Source organism: Anoplolepis gracilipes, chromosome 3, assembly GCF_047496725.1.
Source record: "Anoplolepis gracilipes chromosome 3, ASM4749672v1, whole genome shotgun sequence".
NCBI classification, from domain to species: Eukaryota; Metazoa; Arthropoda; class Insecta; order Hymenoptera; family Formicidae; genus Anoplolepis; species Anoplolepis gracilipes.
The window spans coordinates 1,411,313-1,430,277 of record NC_132972.1 but is presented as its reverse complement, the minus strand read 5'-3'; the positions used below and the strand labels follow the sequence as shown (position 1 = coordinate 1,430,277).

Here is an 18,965-nt window from a genome sequence, read left to right as displayed (position 1 = left end):
CGGAACGTTCTCACGCAAACTTTGCCGCTAGCTTTGCCTGTCCATTTACGCTGCTAATCGAGTTGTATCATTACCGCTTCTTGTTGGACTCGTCTTTCGCCTTACCTATTACAACGAACGCTTAAAGTTTAACTAAGAGAAAACGGTCACCAGCAAAGTGCTAACTGCACTGCTCGCCTTGAGGCTCAAAGGACTTAGGGTTGTTTTTTGCGATATAAAGTGTCTCTAACTTCTTAGCAGTTAACACTGGGCGGTTTCTGCTTACCGAAATATGCATAATGCATAAGAAGGATCTTCTTCGTTTCTCTTCAAATAGGTTATGAACCTTGTTGTGGATTATCTCAAAAACATAGTTGCAAGAAAGTGGCCTTTTCGTTAAATAGCCATGTAATACATATACGATATATACGTTTCATTATATAAAATATATCATATTTATATTATACTTTTAAAATAATATGTCGACACAAATTTTGGATTGTTTCAATGATGTTAACGAGAAAATCTATTTCGGTTTAATGTTTAAATATCAACATATAATTTTGGAAAAAAGTACAACGAGCACGCGCACGTGAGGCTGAACGTTTTTTAGACAAATGAGTGTTTATTGGAATTTTGCTCGATAAAATACACAAAGCCAGACAACCACTCCGCCGTGCTTGCTTTTATTCAAGCCCCTCGCATTTGCCATCCTTCCAGACGATCCTTTTCTTACTCAGGACGCAAGCGCGGAATATTTCCATTTACCTTTTACTCTGGCAAACAAGGCGGGATCCTCGTGGCTGTTCAAACGAGATCTCCAATAGCCCGTGGAAATTGGGTAGACATTGGAAATGAATCGAAAGAGCAAATAACGCGGAGGAAGGGGTGGCGTGCTCTCCGGTGAAGTGGCGAACCGACGAGTGGCGTCGGGACTTGCGTCGTGGCCTTTGTGCCAGCGATGGGAGACGGGGGTTGAAACAGCGACGAGTTGAAGCGCACTTCGACGTACGTACAGAACACGATTTTACGGCACTCACGAGGGATGCTCGGAACGCCCTCGATAATCCCACGAGCGCTCTTGATCTGCTTGATCCACTGTTTCTATTCTGCCGCTCTATCGTCACGCGAGATGTAAAAGTAATCCTGATAAATTCGATACGCGATATCAAGTTCATTTTACGCCATGATATCTTGGTATTTAGTCATAGATTTTTCAATGCAATTTCATGACAAGCAACGAATAGCAAACGAAACTTTGAGGTTTCAAAAGTAAACGATATACTTAACGACCTCACCATGTTATATATATTTTAACACAGCGGTAGAAGCTCACGAGTTATAGCGGCACTTTTTAACATTGCTTGCGCGGAAAGGTTACGAAAGTACTTGCTAACAAGTCCAAAGTTTCTACACGGATAAGGAAGCATGTGCTCGAGAGGGAATATACGTCCAGAATTAATAATGCGCCGCTGAAGCTTTATCCATATAATACGCGGCTAAGTACGGCAGGTGCGCGACTCACCGCGTATATTTAGGTTAGTTGAGCTAGCATTACTACCAACACATCACTGGCACACGCTCATCGTCGGTACTATATTAGAATTACGTATTAATATCTTTAATTTTGTGCCTTGTTAATTACTTACGTTTTTATATATAAAAAGCTTTACACGAGATGATCAATGATGGTTTCAAATATTTTGAAAAGAATGCTAAAACTCGTGTATATTTAGTAAAAATAATTTTTGACAATGCGCTAACGTCCAATTTTCTATTATATTCTGCTCTAATGCGTTTTTTTATTAACATATGCATTTTATTTTTCCTTTTCTCTTTAATAGAATGCAGCTACTCTTTCTAAACTAACAATAAAACATAAATTTAAAGTATTCCATTGAAAAAAAATTATTAAAGTTATATTCTCAAAATATTGTTGCTTTTCAAAAAATTTCTCATATAACGGATAATGCTTCCTATCATAATTACGTCACGCTATCATGTTACTGACCATAGCAGAAATAGTATGTCATCAGTTGTAACAAGATAACTATACAATGTCAGACATAAATTGCTTAATACAGAACGTAGAATAATTTCAACTATTCTCTTTCCATCCGTAAAGTAAACCGAATGTCCTACTCTAACACCGAATTATTCATCTGCTGGTGAAATTGAATTTTTCCTATTTGCCGCAAGAGACAAAGATGAAAGTGTAAAGTCGAATATTCGTGCAGAATTTCTGCTTTTTGCATCCAGGAGCATGAAACATGATATATGGAAAAAAGGATGCTTTAATTTTAATGCATACTTTAATCAAACAGAGAGTGAAGTTCGTAACTGATGACGATGATTACTCAGTGTCACGCGCAATATTAAATTAGCCATCATTTTACCATCCGCGTTGCAACCGATGAGAGTGCATAATTCATATTGACGGATAATAACGGTGAGAAAATCAATGTACTTTGCAACAGAGCTGTGCAGAACAGTATTCGATTCCAAAATTGAGATATCATATCGATTTTCAAATAATCATTACATCGACTGATTTTTAATCGTTGCGTAAAATCGGTTTAAATTATAAACTTTATATCGTAGTTTAGATCACATATTTGAGTCAAAATCTCTTTATATCTTTTATGATTCAAATAATCCTATTAAAAATATGAATAATACTTTTCACTTTTAGATTAAGTATTTCCAGATAAATATATTATATCTAAATATTTATCTGGAAATACTTACATTATATTGATTATCAGAAAAATCGGCAATTTTGTTATCAAATGAGAGATGAAAAAATTGTATTATATTCAACTAATTTCATATTTTATTTTAGTGAATAAATAACTCAAAAACTATGATAAAATTATCAATGACAAAATTATCAATTCTTTTTTTTAACCAACAATAATATTTTGACAATGCAATTGCTTGGAAATGTTGAATCTAGAAGTCGAAAATATTATTTACGCTTTCTATATATAGTATACAATAACTGATTCTGTAAAATCGACAATATTATTCTTGGAATATAATATCATAATTATTAGCTCCGTTTATCAACTATCGTAGCTATCAGTTTTGTCAATTTCGTTCGATAAAACAAAAACAAAAAAAAAAAAAAAAAAAAAAACAAGCTCGACAACTTGTAAGAAAAAATATGTAATAATATATTACATATAATCGAGGGGTTGGTCACTAACAATTATAATGTACAAAATTTACCCTTTGATACGGATTACCCTTAAATTAGACCTCGGATTACTTAAGATTACCTAATAGTATCTCAAATTAAAAATAAATTTTGAAAAAGAAATTTTACTTTAAATTATTTTAACGCTAAAGATTATTTAGATTTACCAAAAATAACCTTGGATTACCCAAAATTTTACTGGGATTGCCGCTGGAATTACCTAGCCCTTGTACAAAAGTTACCTCAGTGACCAACCCCTCGCATATAATATATTATTTGTGTATATATTATACATAATATATATATTATTTGTGTATATATTATATTTGTATATATATATATATATATATATATTATCTGAGATTATATATAATAATATATATAATCACAGAAAATTAAATAACACTTTTTAATAATATTTTTTCAAAATATTATATCATATAAAAGATGCTTAAAAAATCATCAGATGATTATGTATTTTTATTTATGACAATTTTTTTCAAATATAAACAAAAATAACATGCATAATATAAAATGATTATGTTAATTAATTGATCAATGCGACTAACTTTTTGTAAAGTTAGATTAATGAAGTTGATGTTCTGCTTTGCAACCTATTTTATTGCTATTTATACAGCTATAATTAATGGAGATGTACAGTATACTAATTAATGAAGACGTGAGAAATGAATGGCACACTAGAGAATACAAAGCATTTGCTACTGTCTCTTCTTCTTGCATATAATTCAGCGAATTGTTATCAAATATTTTATATATATATATATACAGGGTGTAACAGAGCGCCCGTATCAGGCGTTTTTTTTTCAAAACAATTTGTCGTAGCAAATTGGCGAAAAAATTTTTATGATAAAAGCCCTAGTGAAGAATTGAATAGTGACATTTGCGCTTCCCAGAAAAGCCGGGAATTAATAATGAAAATATTGAAAATAAATGTAAAATAAATCAACACTTACATTAAGGGAAAATTTCAAATTTTATTCCAGACAATGCGAAATCTCACTTTGAAATAAAGAGGAATTTAATGTAATTTACAACATAAACCTACATTAAGATTAAACAACATTGTCCTTGAGCAAGAAAAGTAAACATCGTAACACGAGTTACAATGTTTATGTTTTGTTTGAAAGTCAATAAAAGGAATTCGAGCATTTGTAAATAAAAATTAATTATTTACATTTTTTAAATTGGTTGGACAGATTAAAAAATTTTTCCTACAAAAGTTGTCTCTTTTTAAAGGCCCTATCCAATGATTACCTTACTCGAATCACCTTCCGATTTGAAATAATAAAGTTCATACCCATTTTTTCGATTTCCCGCATTTTCCGGAAAACGCAAATGTTAGTATTCGTTTCTTCACCTAAGCCTTTTGTCATAAAAATATTTTCCCCAACTTGCTACGACAAATCGTTTGAAAAAAAAAAACGCCTAATACGGGCGCTCTGTTATGACTTTTATGCGATAATATCTGTCAGTTTTCATAAATTATTAGAAACTAAAATTGTAATAAAGATTTTAGTTAAAAATAGAAATATATGTGCGAGTATAAATATGGAAAGAATAACAACTAGTTCTACCTCGGTGAAATGCACTCTCTTTCATTTTTTCGAAAAACGTTTTTTGCTAATCTATATATGGTTGACAACAATTAGGAGTTAAACATGATGAATCACGAAAGATAACATAACAATATAGAATATGTTTAATTAAATAATCGTAATTAGTTAATTTATCATCTAGAAGCAAATGAAATAAAAAAGATCAATTTTAATGGATAAAACATAGAGCCAAGCAAAAATTGATGAGATAGGTATTAGAGAGGCAACCGTATTCGTAGTGCAAATACCAAGAATTCCTGGAAATTCTACGGAAACATTCTACCAAAACTAAAACTAGAGAGGTAGACATCGACGAGATCGTTCTTTCATGACGTTCTTTTGCGTGGTAATTTCAATCGTGTAAAATCATTATTGGATTCCCTTAGAAGAATCTTCCTAGCACCAATTGAATCGATGGACTATAAACCCGTGTAAATATCTAATTAAATCATGATCGCTTAACTTGTTTTATCTAATTAAAAACCTGTTTTCACATATATTTGGCAATTAATTCATAACTGTAAATACTTATCTCATATATTGGAAATACTGAATTTATTGAGTAAAACATTTTCAACTAAAAGTATTACGAAATATTTTCTATTTTTAACATTAATTTGATCTCAATTTAAAAATGTAAGTTATATTAATTTTTATTGATAGATATGTGTTTTGTAATAAGTTTCGCGATTAATAAAAATAAATAAAAATAAAATAATTCTCTCTACTTTTCAATGTTCTTTAATTAATTCGTTTTTCGGAAATATTTCATACATTATTTTTTTTACGAATTGATTCAAATTAATTTAAAAAAAATTAATTAATATTCAAGATAATCGACTAAAAATTTCTTTTTTTTCAAAATCTCTAGTTTCGAATTTAAGTTATTCGTTTCTTCATTTCCATTAAGAAATATGTAATAATTACACAAAGATCGAAAAAATTAACTCGTGGGATAATGCATTTATAAAGGAGATAATGGGAAATAAAACAGACATGGTAATTTGCAAGAATATACACACAGAGAAGAGCTTTCATTATATCCTTTTCCTTCCGTTTCAAGTATATATCTGTGAACGCGGAGGTAAAGGTAAGTAAGATGATTAATATTTTACTGTTCAATGAGTTCATTTGAATTCTATTTCGCAAGAAGATTATAACAAAACAAAGAAATATAGTAACTATGACAAAGAATAAATCTTTTTCTAATATCGTTCTCGATAATAGAGTTCTCGTTTCCTTCTTTATTTGTCTTTATTTCTCATTAATATTTTAATTTTTACACTGTTTTTACCGTCTTTCTGTTATCGACATTCCTATACTTATAATATAATAAGACATTCTTGCCTTGTTATTAGAGAAGCTTCTTTTCAACAGTAATATTTTCAATTCTATCATGGCTTAAAACCTACAATTCCTATTTACCGAGTATTTTCTGTATAAATATAATTCACTTTTATTGATCGTTCAGAAGTATCTAACAACTTTACCTCATAAAAAAGCTGTATAATGCTATATAATCTGCGCACAGATTCTTCGGAAATCTTTTCGACTTTTACTCATTTCGAGTCGTACAAAGTGTAAAATTGCAAGATTAGTAAAACTTAATTAAACAAGGTGCAGCGTCGTGCAAGATTTTGCATAATGCAGATAGAGTAAACGTACTTGTTATGAAAGTAGGAAAACAAATCGCTAACGCTGAAAACCCTAGTTTTCTCTAGCTTCTCGAGATGCCTGTGAATTTTAATACAATCCGCGAGTCTCCTCTGTACTTAACAAACTTCGCCGCAGAATAATTTCTAAAGTACTTTAAGCAGCTTCTCGTTTTTGAATTAATATGGCGATCGCGGCGCGATGCATCTTTAAATATTTATTGCTCTCGAGTACAGCGTTCAAGCTTAATGTGGAAGCTCACAAAACAAGAACGACGTGCGCGAAATAAATTTTTTTGCCGTTTTTATTATTATGTATGCACTCCGGAACGGGTGTTTATTCGATGTACAATGTGAACGTGACTATCCATCTCGGAGCGCAATTTCTTGCCTAGCGTTCGTTCGTTCGTTCGTTCGTTCGTTCATACGTTCGTTCGTTCGTTGGTTCGTTCGTTCGTTGGTTCGTTCGTTCATTCGTTCGTTCGTTCGTTCGTTCGTTCGTTCGTTCGTTCACTCGCTCGCTCCGTATTTGCTCCCGCGGCGAAGAAAAATGCGAGCGTCGCATTTGCACGTTAAATCGGATAAAACGAGCGCTCGATTTACCACGCAAGTAATGCGCCATTTCAGTCATTTTGCGACACATCCTCGTTACACGATATTCAAGTGAGATACAAAACTCTGTTACATTTTCATTGAAAAATTTTCAGATGAATAATTTGTTTCTTCCCTGTATTTAAATACGTTATCAAAATTAAATTTGTTTTCTATTTTATATTTTATTAAAGAGTCGCGATGTGTCTTTAAAATAATTTACTTACATTAAGGAATACGCAACTATTAACTGAAATAACTAACGAAGAAAATACAAGATGAAAACGTGCAAGCAATTTTATATACCGTAGAGTCAACCTAATAATCCCAACGGGTTAATTTTGAGTCTCTTTAATTACAACATCGTCGATGCTCTCGGAAACTTGGACGAGTAAATATAGAGATGCCTGAACGCGACAAGTTCGACAGACGGATGGTGCAGTTTAACATTTTCTTTTCGTTACGTAAACTAGTTGACTCCTCTAGTTCTACAAACGGAGCGCTGCGTTGTAAAGCACCGTTTCTCTCTCGTTAGAAAGGAGAAAATGGAGTAAGATAAAGGATGGCACGCGGAAAGAGCAGCTTTTATCCCGTGAGAGTATCTTTCACTACGTAGTATATAGTGCGTCGTTCTCACGAGAGAATCGTCTTCGTAGGATATTCTTACACCTTTGCATCAACTTTATTCGATAAAAGACTGCCTAATCATATTTTGTGCATAATGCATATTTTTATTATAACCAATAAATTATGAAGAAAAATTATGGAAAATCTGTGCAATAGGATTTAAATAATATTTTCAATAAAACTGTATATCACAGAGGAAGAGTGTTTATTTAAATGATATTTAAATATTATCTATATGTATTCTGTCATAGTTTGTTATTAAACGCAGTTGCTAAAAAAACATGTTGACTATAATTATGTTAAAGGACAAAAAAATGCGAATAGTTGTTATACTTTAAATAATATTGTTATAATTTAAATAATCTATGCTGCATCTAAATTGAGATTTTTCATTAAACTGTTGCTAAAAATATGTTCGTTATAATTATATTAAAGAAAAAAATGCGAAAGATCTTTATATAGCTTGTGACAAAAACAATTTCAATGTGATCTATGCCGTTAAATTGAGATAAAATAGATTCTATTATATTAACGTTTAAAATGTAATTTTCAGAGAATTATCTGTAACTTTTTTTTTTATATATTATGTCATTATATTTAATATATATAAACATTTCATTACATATTTTCATCTCATTTTCTTCTGTAATTATAAATACTACATAGTATGTATAATTTATGCGATATTAAAAACTTGAACAGCTAAATCACTGAATATTATGTCGCTTTGCATTATTCCAATCTATTAAATATGTATGTATAATATGACTGATAACATTACGTCTCAACATTGTTCTCCTATGAATAAACTATTTAATTGCATAAAATCTTATACAATTACGCGAACGTTACATTGGAGTTTGGCCCCGTTAGAATAGATAACTAAGGAAGACGTAATCTTGCGATCAGTGACCCAATTCACCCGGTACAAAGATATGAAGCTGCGATGCTTTGGGGCTTCGGTGGCCCACTTCTCAAACTTGGCGAGACGATAGGGCAGTTTGGTCCACGTCAACAATAGATTGTGGTGGAAAAGCTGACATTGTTGCGAGGAACAATGAGATTGAACAATTCTGCCCGATAAAAATTTCGTTTTGATATGCATGTCAAACTACCGAGCCATTTATTATTATTATTATTATTATGTTAAGTAGAAACAAATGCAGACGTTCGTATTCTGACGTCAGATTTTATCTCAAAATTATTCAACAATTTTATTTAAAAGAAAAAACAAGAAAATTAAAAGCAAAAGCCAAAAATTTATCTCTCGCAATCTTATTATTTTTACCTCGCTTATTGATCGTAGATATGAATTTGTCCTTACAAAAATATTTATATTTGTATCAAATGCTCGCTTAGCTAAAAGGATTTGCAGTGTATTTTGTTCATAAAACATGAATTAGTCGACAAGTTTATGTATACGAGCGATACGATGAAACGATAAGAGTGATAATAAAAGCGACTATCAATAGAGAATTCTGTTTCTATCAATAAGAATCAAACGTATTGAAATCATGAATTAATCGTGACAAAATTGTCATCTGGTTCGATAAAAGCCGGATTAAATGACGAATCGTTCGTCAAAGCGCGCAAAGCGATGTTGATTGCACGAGGCTGTCTGCACGAGAATGCAGTGCAAGTGATTCGCGGAACGATCGATCGCGCCGCATATATTCTCCTGCCAATACGTCGATAAATCATCTTGACAGGACGAGAGAAAAGTTTTTAGGGAAGAAGAAGGAACCATCAGTGTGGTCTTGGACGAGCAAAAACTGCTCGGATTTGCCGCCGAGCTCGCTAGTATGTGACTCTGTCTCTTTTTTTTTTTTTTTTTTTTTTTTTTCCTTCGAAAACTTTGTCTCAAAAAGAAGGAAAAGAAAGCGTGAATCTCAAGTATCGCGGTCGCGATAATTCTGTGCAAACATAATTTACATCTTTACGTAATTTCAAATATTCCAAATATGTTCAGATATAATGTTCGTAATAGCAGACTCGGCAAATATTAATTCTGGCAATTTCGTTAATTGTCATCGCAGTAATTTTTGCCGATATACACACGATATTACTGCAATATAATCTCTTTCATCGTATAGCGTACTTTAGTATATAATCGCGACAATGAGCGAAAATTTTGTGAAATAAAAAGGACGCAATGTAGCACGATTCGTTAGTCACACGAAAGAGATAAATTAGCCTGATTATCGGACATTCCTTTAGGCTTGAACGATCATTGCGGAAAAGAAGATGTAAAACGTATTCGCCCAAATCAAGCCGAAAAAAAATTCCAATGAAAGTTCTCTTGGTAAACTTTCATTACGTACGTCGTAACTCTTTTCCCGTTACTGTTGGTTACCTCTATTCCGTCTTCGCGAGGACATGGAAAGTATGATTGGAAAAGTTCGCAAGACGGAGCCGAGTATTCCCGTTGATTTTGGATAAAATCCTACGCATACGATTAATCGGCGACTTTAAGCAGCCGTAAATCTTCAAAAGGGACAACTCTTTTAATGAGTCGCTGATGGTCCGATCTATAAGATGCCGATGAAAGTAACGAGTTTTGTAAGTTAAAGAAGTGCTTTTTGCCAAGTTTAATCACTAGTTTTAGTCGTGATTATCAAAAATGGTTCTGACGACCAACAGCTCCTCAATTACCGAACCGTTAATCTTTTGGACATTTGCAAAGTATTGCTTGTGTAAGACCATTAATCTTTGAATATATCTCTTTCACATGTTGCTAACAAATGAACTAAGAGTGATAAATGATAGTAGAACGAGAAGGTTCTTCTACTAAAAGGTGATAACAAAAGAGAAGGAGACTCATAATTATAACGATGATTATATAAAAAAAGATAAAATACTAATAGAAATAAAAAAAAAAAATCATTAATAATGAAAAAAGATATTTGTTCGATAAATTTGTTGTACGTTAGTCTTTTCCTTCGTTCTGTAGAGAATGAAAAATGACGTTTTCTCGCGCAAGCATACAAAGAGCACGTAGCGTGCCAAAGACGCAATGTCCGCGGGGTACGATCAAGGTAAAGACGAGCCATCTATTTACGATCTACCTTTACGTTTCTCACATAGTACGCATGTAGCTCGCTATACGGCATGAATGGCAATTCGCTTCTGAACGAATCATTCAAGTCGCGCACCCATCTCGCTGACCGAGCGCGTACGATGCATATCGTCGTCGCATCGTTGCGTTTTATGCTGTACGTGCAGGTATCAGGTGTAAGAACAAGTTCGGATCACAGTCGGCGACGGTCGCGCGATTTCCGACCGTTTGCATTCTATGAGTTTCTTGGTGATAGTATTTGGCACGTGCGCGCAGAATGTCAAGATCTCAAGGCACCGATAGTCAAAGACGTAGAGAAATTGCAAAATCATACGCTAACATTGTAATCCCCGATGCTGTAACAATGGACTGAATTCTTTTAAATGTTATAAACGTAATGTGTCGTCTAAAGATTTAGGGTAAACTAGGATATGATGGCCATAGACTGTAATTTTTTCAATAATCGCTACATAGTGCGCTTTTTTAGTTATTATCAACGATAATCGATATTTACAGTAGTTTATGTGCATACATTGTTCGAAATAACGATATTGTCAATCTTATATCATATTTTTACTTTTGACTACTTGTAAAGTTTTTCATTTGTCCACTCAAAACTGCTATAACGTCGAATAAATTACAGTTAAGCTATCGTAATCGACGTTAGACATATTATAAAGATATGTAAATTGTTATATGACCTATAATTTTTATTTTCGTTTTCATTATTTGTTTTATAAACATTATGGTCATCTTTTCCTTAAAAGTTATATGAGATGGCCAATGCTTATGTTGTACTATTTTGATAATATAAAATTTTAATTAAATATTTTCCTTTTAATTTCGATAATATTACGTAATTTAAGCTTCAGTAAAGATACTACATATGTCAAACACTATTAAAAAATAACAAAAATAAAAGTATCCCGACTAGAAATTTTGATTAGGTTCACCTAATATCATACAAAGACTTGATAAGGTGAGTGAGGGATAATCTTAATCAGGTTGCACCTTATAATGTCCTAGTGACAACTTATTAAGGAAAACCTTTATAAGGTTATAACAATTAGGTCCACATTAGGACCTTAATGTACCAAGCTAGTGTACTATTTTAATAAGGTCTTGTTGATCGGGTCCTTATGGAGATTCTCACTCACTGTACCTGTTATGGTTTGCATTATCAGGTTTTAATGAGGACCTTATAGTTAACCTTATATATGTATGATTATATATATATGAAAATTTTTAAGAAAATAATATCTTACTTTTATATAATATATATATATATATATATATATATACAAAAGAACATTTCATTTTTAAAAACTGTTTATCCTGTGTGTGTGTGTATATATATATATATATATATATATATATATATATATATATATATATATATATATATATTACTTTTATTTGTTACTAAAGGATTATTAATTTTTTATTTTTAAGTTTATTATGTTTTGCTTGATAAAAGATTTTTTTAGTTATTTTTATTATAAAGTTTGAATACGAAAAACTCTTAAAATAAAAAACAAGTTTTTTCAGTTTAGAATGCAGTATCAATATATTAAAACGATTATTTTGAAACGGAGTTTTTAATTATTACAATATAATTAAAAATAAAACTCAAGTTATAAGATAAAAATAATATATATAATATGTAGAATAATATAGAAATGTTTATTTTTAATATGTCATTTTTAATTTGAGTACATATACTTTATAAAATATATATTTATGTATCTCTCTCTTTCTCTCTCTCTCTCTCTCTCTCTCTCTCTCTCTCTCTCTCTCTCTCTCTCTCTCTCTCTCTCTCTCTCTCTCTCTCTCTCTCTCAGTAACATTATAGATATAAATAAATAATATATAGATATAAATAAAATTAATATATAATGTTACTGATACATAAATATGTATGTTATAAAGTATATGTACTCAAATTAAAAATGACATTAAAAATAAACATTTCTACAAAAATATTTTTATTTCATATTATATAATCCATATTATTATTTCCTTAATCTGAAATAAAATATTATAAGGATTCAATAAGGTAACTTAACAAGGACCTTATTAGAAATCTTTAATAAGGACCCGATATCTGTTCTGCGTTACATGACTTTACTAGGATCCGACAATATTACCTTATTCGGACCTGATAACCAATTGAGGTTAACCTGATCAGGACCATGGGATAAATTTCTAGTCGGGATGTTTTTTGCATTTAAAAAAAACTATGGCCATCGTACCCGAATTTACCCTATCTATCGCGCAACCATTTAAATTTAATCGCTAGAAAATTAAATTACAGAATGAATAGAGTCGCAATCTATCTTTTTTTTTACGTTTTTATACGTTCGAATGTTGTGAAAAAACAAAGCATATATATGTTCAAGTCTGTCGTCTAACATTGGCGTTACTTTTCATGGCTTATCTCTCATATATTATTGAAACATCGAGAAGCCTTATCTAGGGTTCAACTCACAGCTGCGTGGTACAAATACTTTGCGCTTTGCGTTTGTACGACACGTACATACACTGTCGTATTTGCAAATGACAGTTGCGAACGTGAATCGGCTGTGCAAACAACGCACGGGATTTGAACGACGCGACGACGGCGAACGCGCAAAATCAACCCGCGCATTCGAGACGTGAGATAGCGGAATATATTACGTGATGATCCGCATTGACCTTTCGCGTGCCCCAGTAGCTTACGCTATATCGCTATTTAGCATGATTGCCGGGAACAATGGTCAAACAAAATGATAATTCTGCTGTTGATGATTGCGCGACCGTCCACACTATTATCTGATTTTATGCACAAATTTTTCTAAAATAAATTTTTTTTTTTTTATCATAGAAACAGAATAAAACAATTTGTCCAAATTCTTTAATTTAGCGTAAGATAAAAAATAAATTTGTTCACAAAGAACAGACATATATATTCACTGCACTGTAAAAAAAAAAATTATACACTTGCTTATATATTTTTTTCGGTGCAACACGTGTGATCTAAATGATATCAAATTACATTTTTCGAGCAATCTGCAGGTCAACGAATTTTAACTGTTACGATAAAAAATTCGCTACTCTCATAAATCCTTCATTGGTTTACGCCAACAAGTAGCGATGATGTTGCGAGCATAAAAAGTTTTCCACAGCTGAGACATTTTATTCCGGCGCGTTATACCTTCACCCTCGCGAGGCTGCCTATTATTTTTTCAGCCGTGCTAATGCCTCGCCCACGAGATGACCCGACCTGGCCCAGTCCGACATGACGCGACGTGACATTTCACCGCTGCAACGCCCCGGGCCAACGGCTTGGGTTTTCGCGACGCTTTTACTCTCTTTATTCTCTTACGCGACAGTTTACTCGCTTTCCTAAAACGGCTAACCGTCGCGCATCTCTCTTCCTTGATTGCAGCTATCGAGGTAACTCCTTGCATAATGCATATCGGCCTAACACGAAGAGATGGAGGGAAGAGAGGAATAAAGGGGGAGGGGGAGACGGAAGAAGAGAGCGAGAGAGAGAGAGAGAGAGAGAGAGAGAGAGAATCAGAGAAGCCGACTACTATATAAAGGTGTGCCACGTTTTTTATACAAGAGAGCGCGATTTAAATTTTCGAACCGTCTCACCGCAACGGGAACTTTTTCAACGTATATGTATACACTTTTAAATGCACCCGGGTCCTGTTGTCTACCTCGCATAATGCAAAGTGACTTGGTATCATTCCGACACCCGTTTTACTACCGTCGACTATCTGCCGGTTCGTAAAATCGTATGAGCACGAAATATGCACGGTGGAATCACGTAGTATCACGTCGCTTCAGGGTCACCATTTAGCGCGTAACATTTTTCTTTTTCCCGTCACGAGAAGACCGTCCGTTAGATTTACGATATATTTTCCCTACCGTCCAACTTTTTTGCCGTTGTAATTTTTGTTATGCTTTTTTTCCGCAGGCGAATTCGGTGAAAGGTTTTACAGAAACGATTCGCGCATTAGACTTTCATATTCGGCCACGCGCAAGTATGTCCTGGTTCTCCTCTCACATTTTTCGCCGTGAATAGAGATGGGTTAGCGGGAAAAAAACGATCTATAAATGTCGAATTACAGAGTCGTGCAATGAGATTTTTAAATACGAGCGATACGCGTTTTCCGCGACAGAACACGTTATTATCGGAACATGGAAAGTGTGTAGAAATAAAATAATAATCAACCAGAGCTTACCTGTCAAATTACACAGTGACCGATACATGTATACGTATATTCTCGGAAATCTTCGAGTTTGACTAAAAATATTATGTGTCACAAACAAAGGCAATTCACAAATCAATGTGTACGACAGAAACGATAAAATCGCGAGAAGATAAATGAGAGAAACGCTTCAATCGACTGTCGCAATTTACTGTATCATGATTGATAATCACAAAATATGCGCATGAGTATAAGTAATGTTGGATAATTTATTCATAAAATTGTAAAATTATTAATTACAACTCGTTTTAATATTAATTATAATTCGCAATTGCGGATATGAGAAAGAAAGATATAGTGCCCCAACGAAATTAAATAAATAAATTAACATTCTATTTAATTAATATTCATCGAAACCATTGAAATTGCGGAAAATTATGTTCGATTATGAGAAATATCTCGATAACACTAACGCTACCAGCAAATAAATAAAATATATTAAAATGGTCAATTTAGAGTAGTAGTAAAAAAATATATTGCTTCCACAAACAACATTTATTCTTAATTCCAATTTAGCTCTTGTTATATATTATATTATATACACGACAATACTGATAATATAAATAAATTAATGATAATTTGTTAAGTGTGTTTAATAATATAAAAATATTTACGCATAAAACTATTTTTAGAAAATCTGCGTTTGATATCAATTGATAAAATTCGTTTTATTGAAACAAACTCGTAAATATAATTCCGTAACGTAATAATGTAATATACGACGATAATATTGCGGGTACAAATATAAAAAGACACGTAAATATTTTAAAAATAAAAAATAACTTTTTTAAATGCACTTTTCAACACGAATTCAACATCCGAAAATACAGTTCCTCACAAATAAGTACCTGGCACTGCCGTGCTATAAATAGATCTGAACAGCCTTGGTCAATCTTCTTCGGGGTCGTCGGCTTCAACCGGCACCCTCGCGCGCCGGTAATGTTTTCTTAACTATTTTAAAATTCGCCGTAAAAAATTTATAAACGGGACTTTCGATGAGATCTCGTGAGAATTATACAGTTGTTAGACAAATAACACACGCTTCTCTAGAATCAACTTTGCTTATGTAATATTAACACTTATATATTATCAGAGGTTTACATAACACATAAAAAATTTATGTTTATTTTGTTTCACGATTTTGGAGCGGTAAAAAATAAGAAAAATTGATGCAACAACGAAAGTTATTTCTACACTATTTCTAGAATTCTTTTTTATTTTGGAAATCAATTAATATGTTGCTAGGATAAAAATCCATCGAAAAATAAACGAGAAATAAACGAGATGTAAACTTTTATTTCATTTACATGTGTACTCTTATAGTTTGATTCGACAAAATTCTTTAATTTTAATTCGTGTAGAATTAAAAACCGGTTTAAGTAATTAAAATATTATCCTTTTTTCCTGCTTTTAGTTTCTTTCTCTCGTTGTAAAAAATACGTTGTAAAAGTTTTTGAAATCAAATTTCTCACAGTACTGACAAAAGTAATTAAATAAGACTCTGCACAAAAGAAATCAACCAACGCGATATTTTGTTCGTTGGTTCATGATTCTTTTCTGCGAAACACATACCTCTAATCGAATTAAGATTTAATAATGTGACAGAAAGTCACCATATAGAGGACAGTCGAGTGTCAAAGATCGAATTTTGCCAGTGGATACGGTTGGGAAATTGCCGCGTTTGTTCATTTGTCCAAGCTACGTCTTCACTCAACCGAAAAAACGGATATCTCATTTGCGTCCTTTTTCAAATCAATGCGTACTAGCGAATCAATCAATGGTGGATCAGCCTCGCATGAATTTAATTCCCTATTGGCGATCAAAAAAATATTTCGACATTTTCGAGAAACTATTCAGTCGAATATTTTATAATGACGACCGAATTGCAGACAACGTAATGTCATGTTAAAATAAAAGGCTATAATATATTAAAATGGCCGTAATGCATTAAAAATTCAGAGGATTTTAATAATATATACATGTTACGTTATTAAAATGTCGCCTTATTTCACAAAAAATTCTTAAGCGACACGCAATGCAATAATAACAATATTTAACTGTCAGTTTATACTAAATCATGATAAAAATAATAGAAAATTTGTACGAGACTCGAGCTTATGAGAATGATTGCATTTTATCTTATCATGACAGATTATGTTATGAAATATTTTAAGATTTTAATACGTACGTGCTACTTCCATAGAAGATAAAGAAGAATCTTTTCCCGTAAATCCCAACGAAATCTCAGGATATCACAGGTTTTATCACAGAATGATGGGCAGTGTTCGATAAGATGTCCAAAATAATTTCACTCGTCACACAATCAATCGCACAATATATAATATGCAGTCGTTTCTCGTTGATACATTGATCCGCGCAAATTATAATTCGTTTCACCGAAACGAGCTGGCGATTATCGCGAATGGTTGCTGATTGCGTTAAAATATGTACGTATAATACGACACGGAGCGACGGGATCAAGGATCAACGGATCTTCCGGTCTGTCCACGCGTCCGTTCCCTCTGTTGTTATCTGAGTTATTATCGTTAGGTTTCCGCGTTGGCGTTTTCTTTTTTTTTTTTTTTTTTTTTTTTTTTGATATTTTTTCTTTACGACGAGATACGTCAACGAGCAAATTCTTCGAAGATTTAGCGTGCAAACGTGGTGTAAACTTCAATCGCCGATAGACGATACGACGATCGTGCAGATTGCGTTTCAAAAGGTCGCACGAAGCTGTTGCATGTCCCGACGCGCGAGCCGGTAAAAGTCGAGGTGCTACTTGCACGTCCTCGATCTGACGGTCGACGATTCGGCGCCGCGTCAGCTTCGAAACTGGAACACGTTAGTGTACGATTGTACTCGGGGAAATCCGGTCGAGCGTCGGATTAATAGCGATAATTGCCGATAATCGATATTAATCGTATATCTCGTGCAGATTCACACTCCGGGGGACGATCGAAACTAGATTGAAATCATATATCGAAGGAAAAAACGGCGATGAACAAATTTGGCGACAATTGACTCGCACACTGACTGTTACGTCACTTCTTTCTCTGTGAGTAATTCGACGTTAATTTCACGCTGATATGTATACGAGATAACGAGAATAACGTCACGCTATATGATATTAGGCAATGATCCGTTTCTACAGTGATATGCAATTGACTTTTCTTGGATCAGTAAAGTCTACTTTAATTCGATTCTGTCGTCTTTCGTGACGACAGAAACGGAATTTTATCTGCCGCGAAATCGCGCTACTAATAACCAGTCCGTCCGCCGATTATTTCCTTCCGCCAAATGTTTTTTTCCACCGAAATACGCGCGACACAGTGCATAAGATAAGTCTCGCCGGTAATAATGGGGCCCAGGAAATTGAACGGGGCCTTCTTCTCGCACTTCGGAACACGTTGAGCGCTTGTAAGGAATGTCGAGAACGCACGGAATGTCGCGGAGCGACTCTCGTTTGTTCGGCGTGATCGCACGGTCGACTTTTCCACAACCGATCTTCGCGGGTCTCACTCTCGCACACTCCACACGCACTGCACTTAACAACAATAATATCAGCACTCGTAATTGTAGCAATTGTTGTGCGTACACGGTTTCGCCTCCCTCTTCCTCGCGTTCCGCGACCACGACTAGAAATCTGTCGCCGGGCGACGAGCAACGAATCAAAAAGCGAGACGATGTAACACGTGCGCGCGCGATCGCGTCCGCTGGAGCACTAACGCGCGGTACTGAACGCCACGAGTAACTGCGGCAGACTTCGGTCGGAGGACTTCGGCGGCTCCGTTCGCGCAGCCGAATGGACCCGAAGCATCACGAAGCGCCCGTCTATCCGGCGCTACGATACGACCCGACGCCCGACGCCCGACACCTCCTGATGACACTCCGATCTCGACCACGGATCGAGATGGACGAGGAGACGAGGAGAGAGATAGATCAGTATGTAACTGCAAAGCGATCCTCTACAGCATTGAAATATGTATG

At 33.8% G+C, this 18,965-nt stretch overlaps 1 protein-coding gene across 1 annotated transcript in view; it reads right to left on the bottom strand.

Annotated features, from left to right (window-relative positions):
- LOC140663735 (mannosyl-oligosaccharide alpha-1,2-mannosidase IA-like) overlaps positions 1-18,743 on the bottom strand; it is an 80,416-nt gene extending 61,673 nt beyond the window's left edge. The window contains exon 1 of the mRNA XM_072888163.1: positions 17,167-18,743. The gene's annotated coding sequence lies outside the window, so the exon portion shown is untranslated. The remainder of the gene's footprint in view (positions 1-17,166) is intronic.
- Positions 18,744-18,965: the final 222 nt, after the last annotated feature.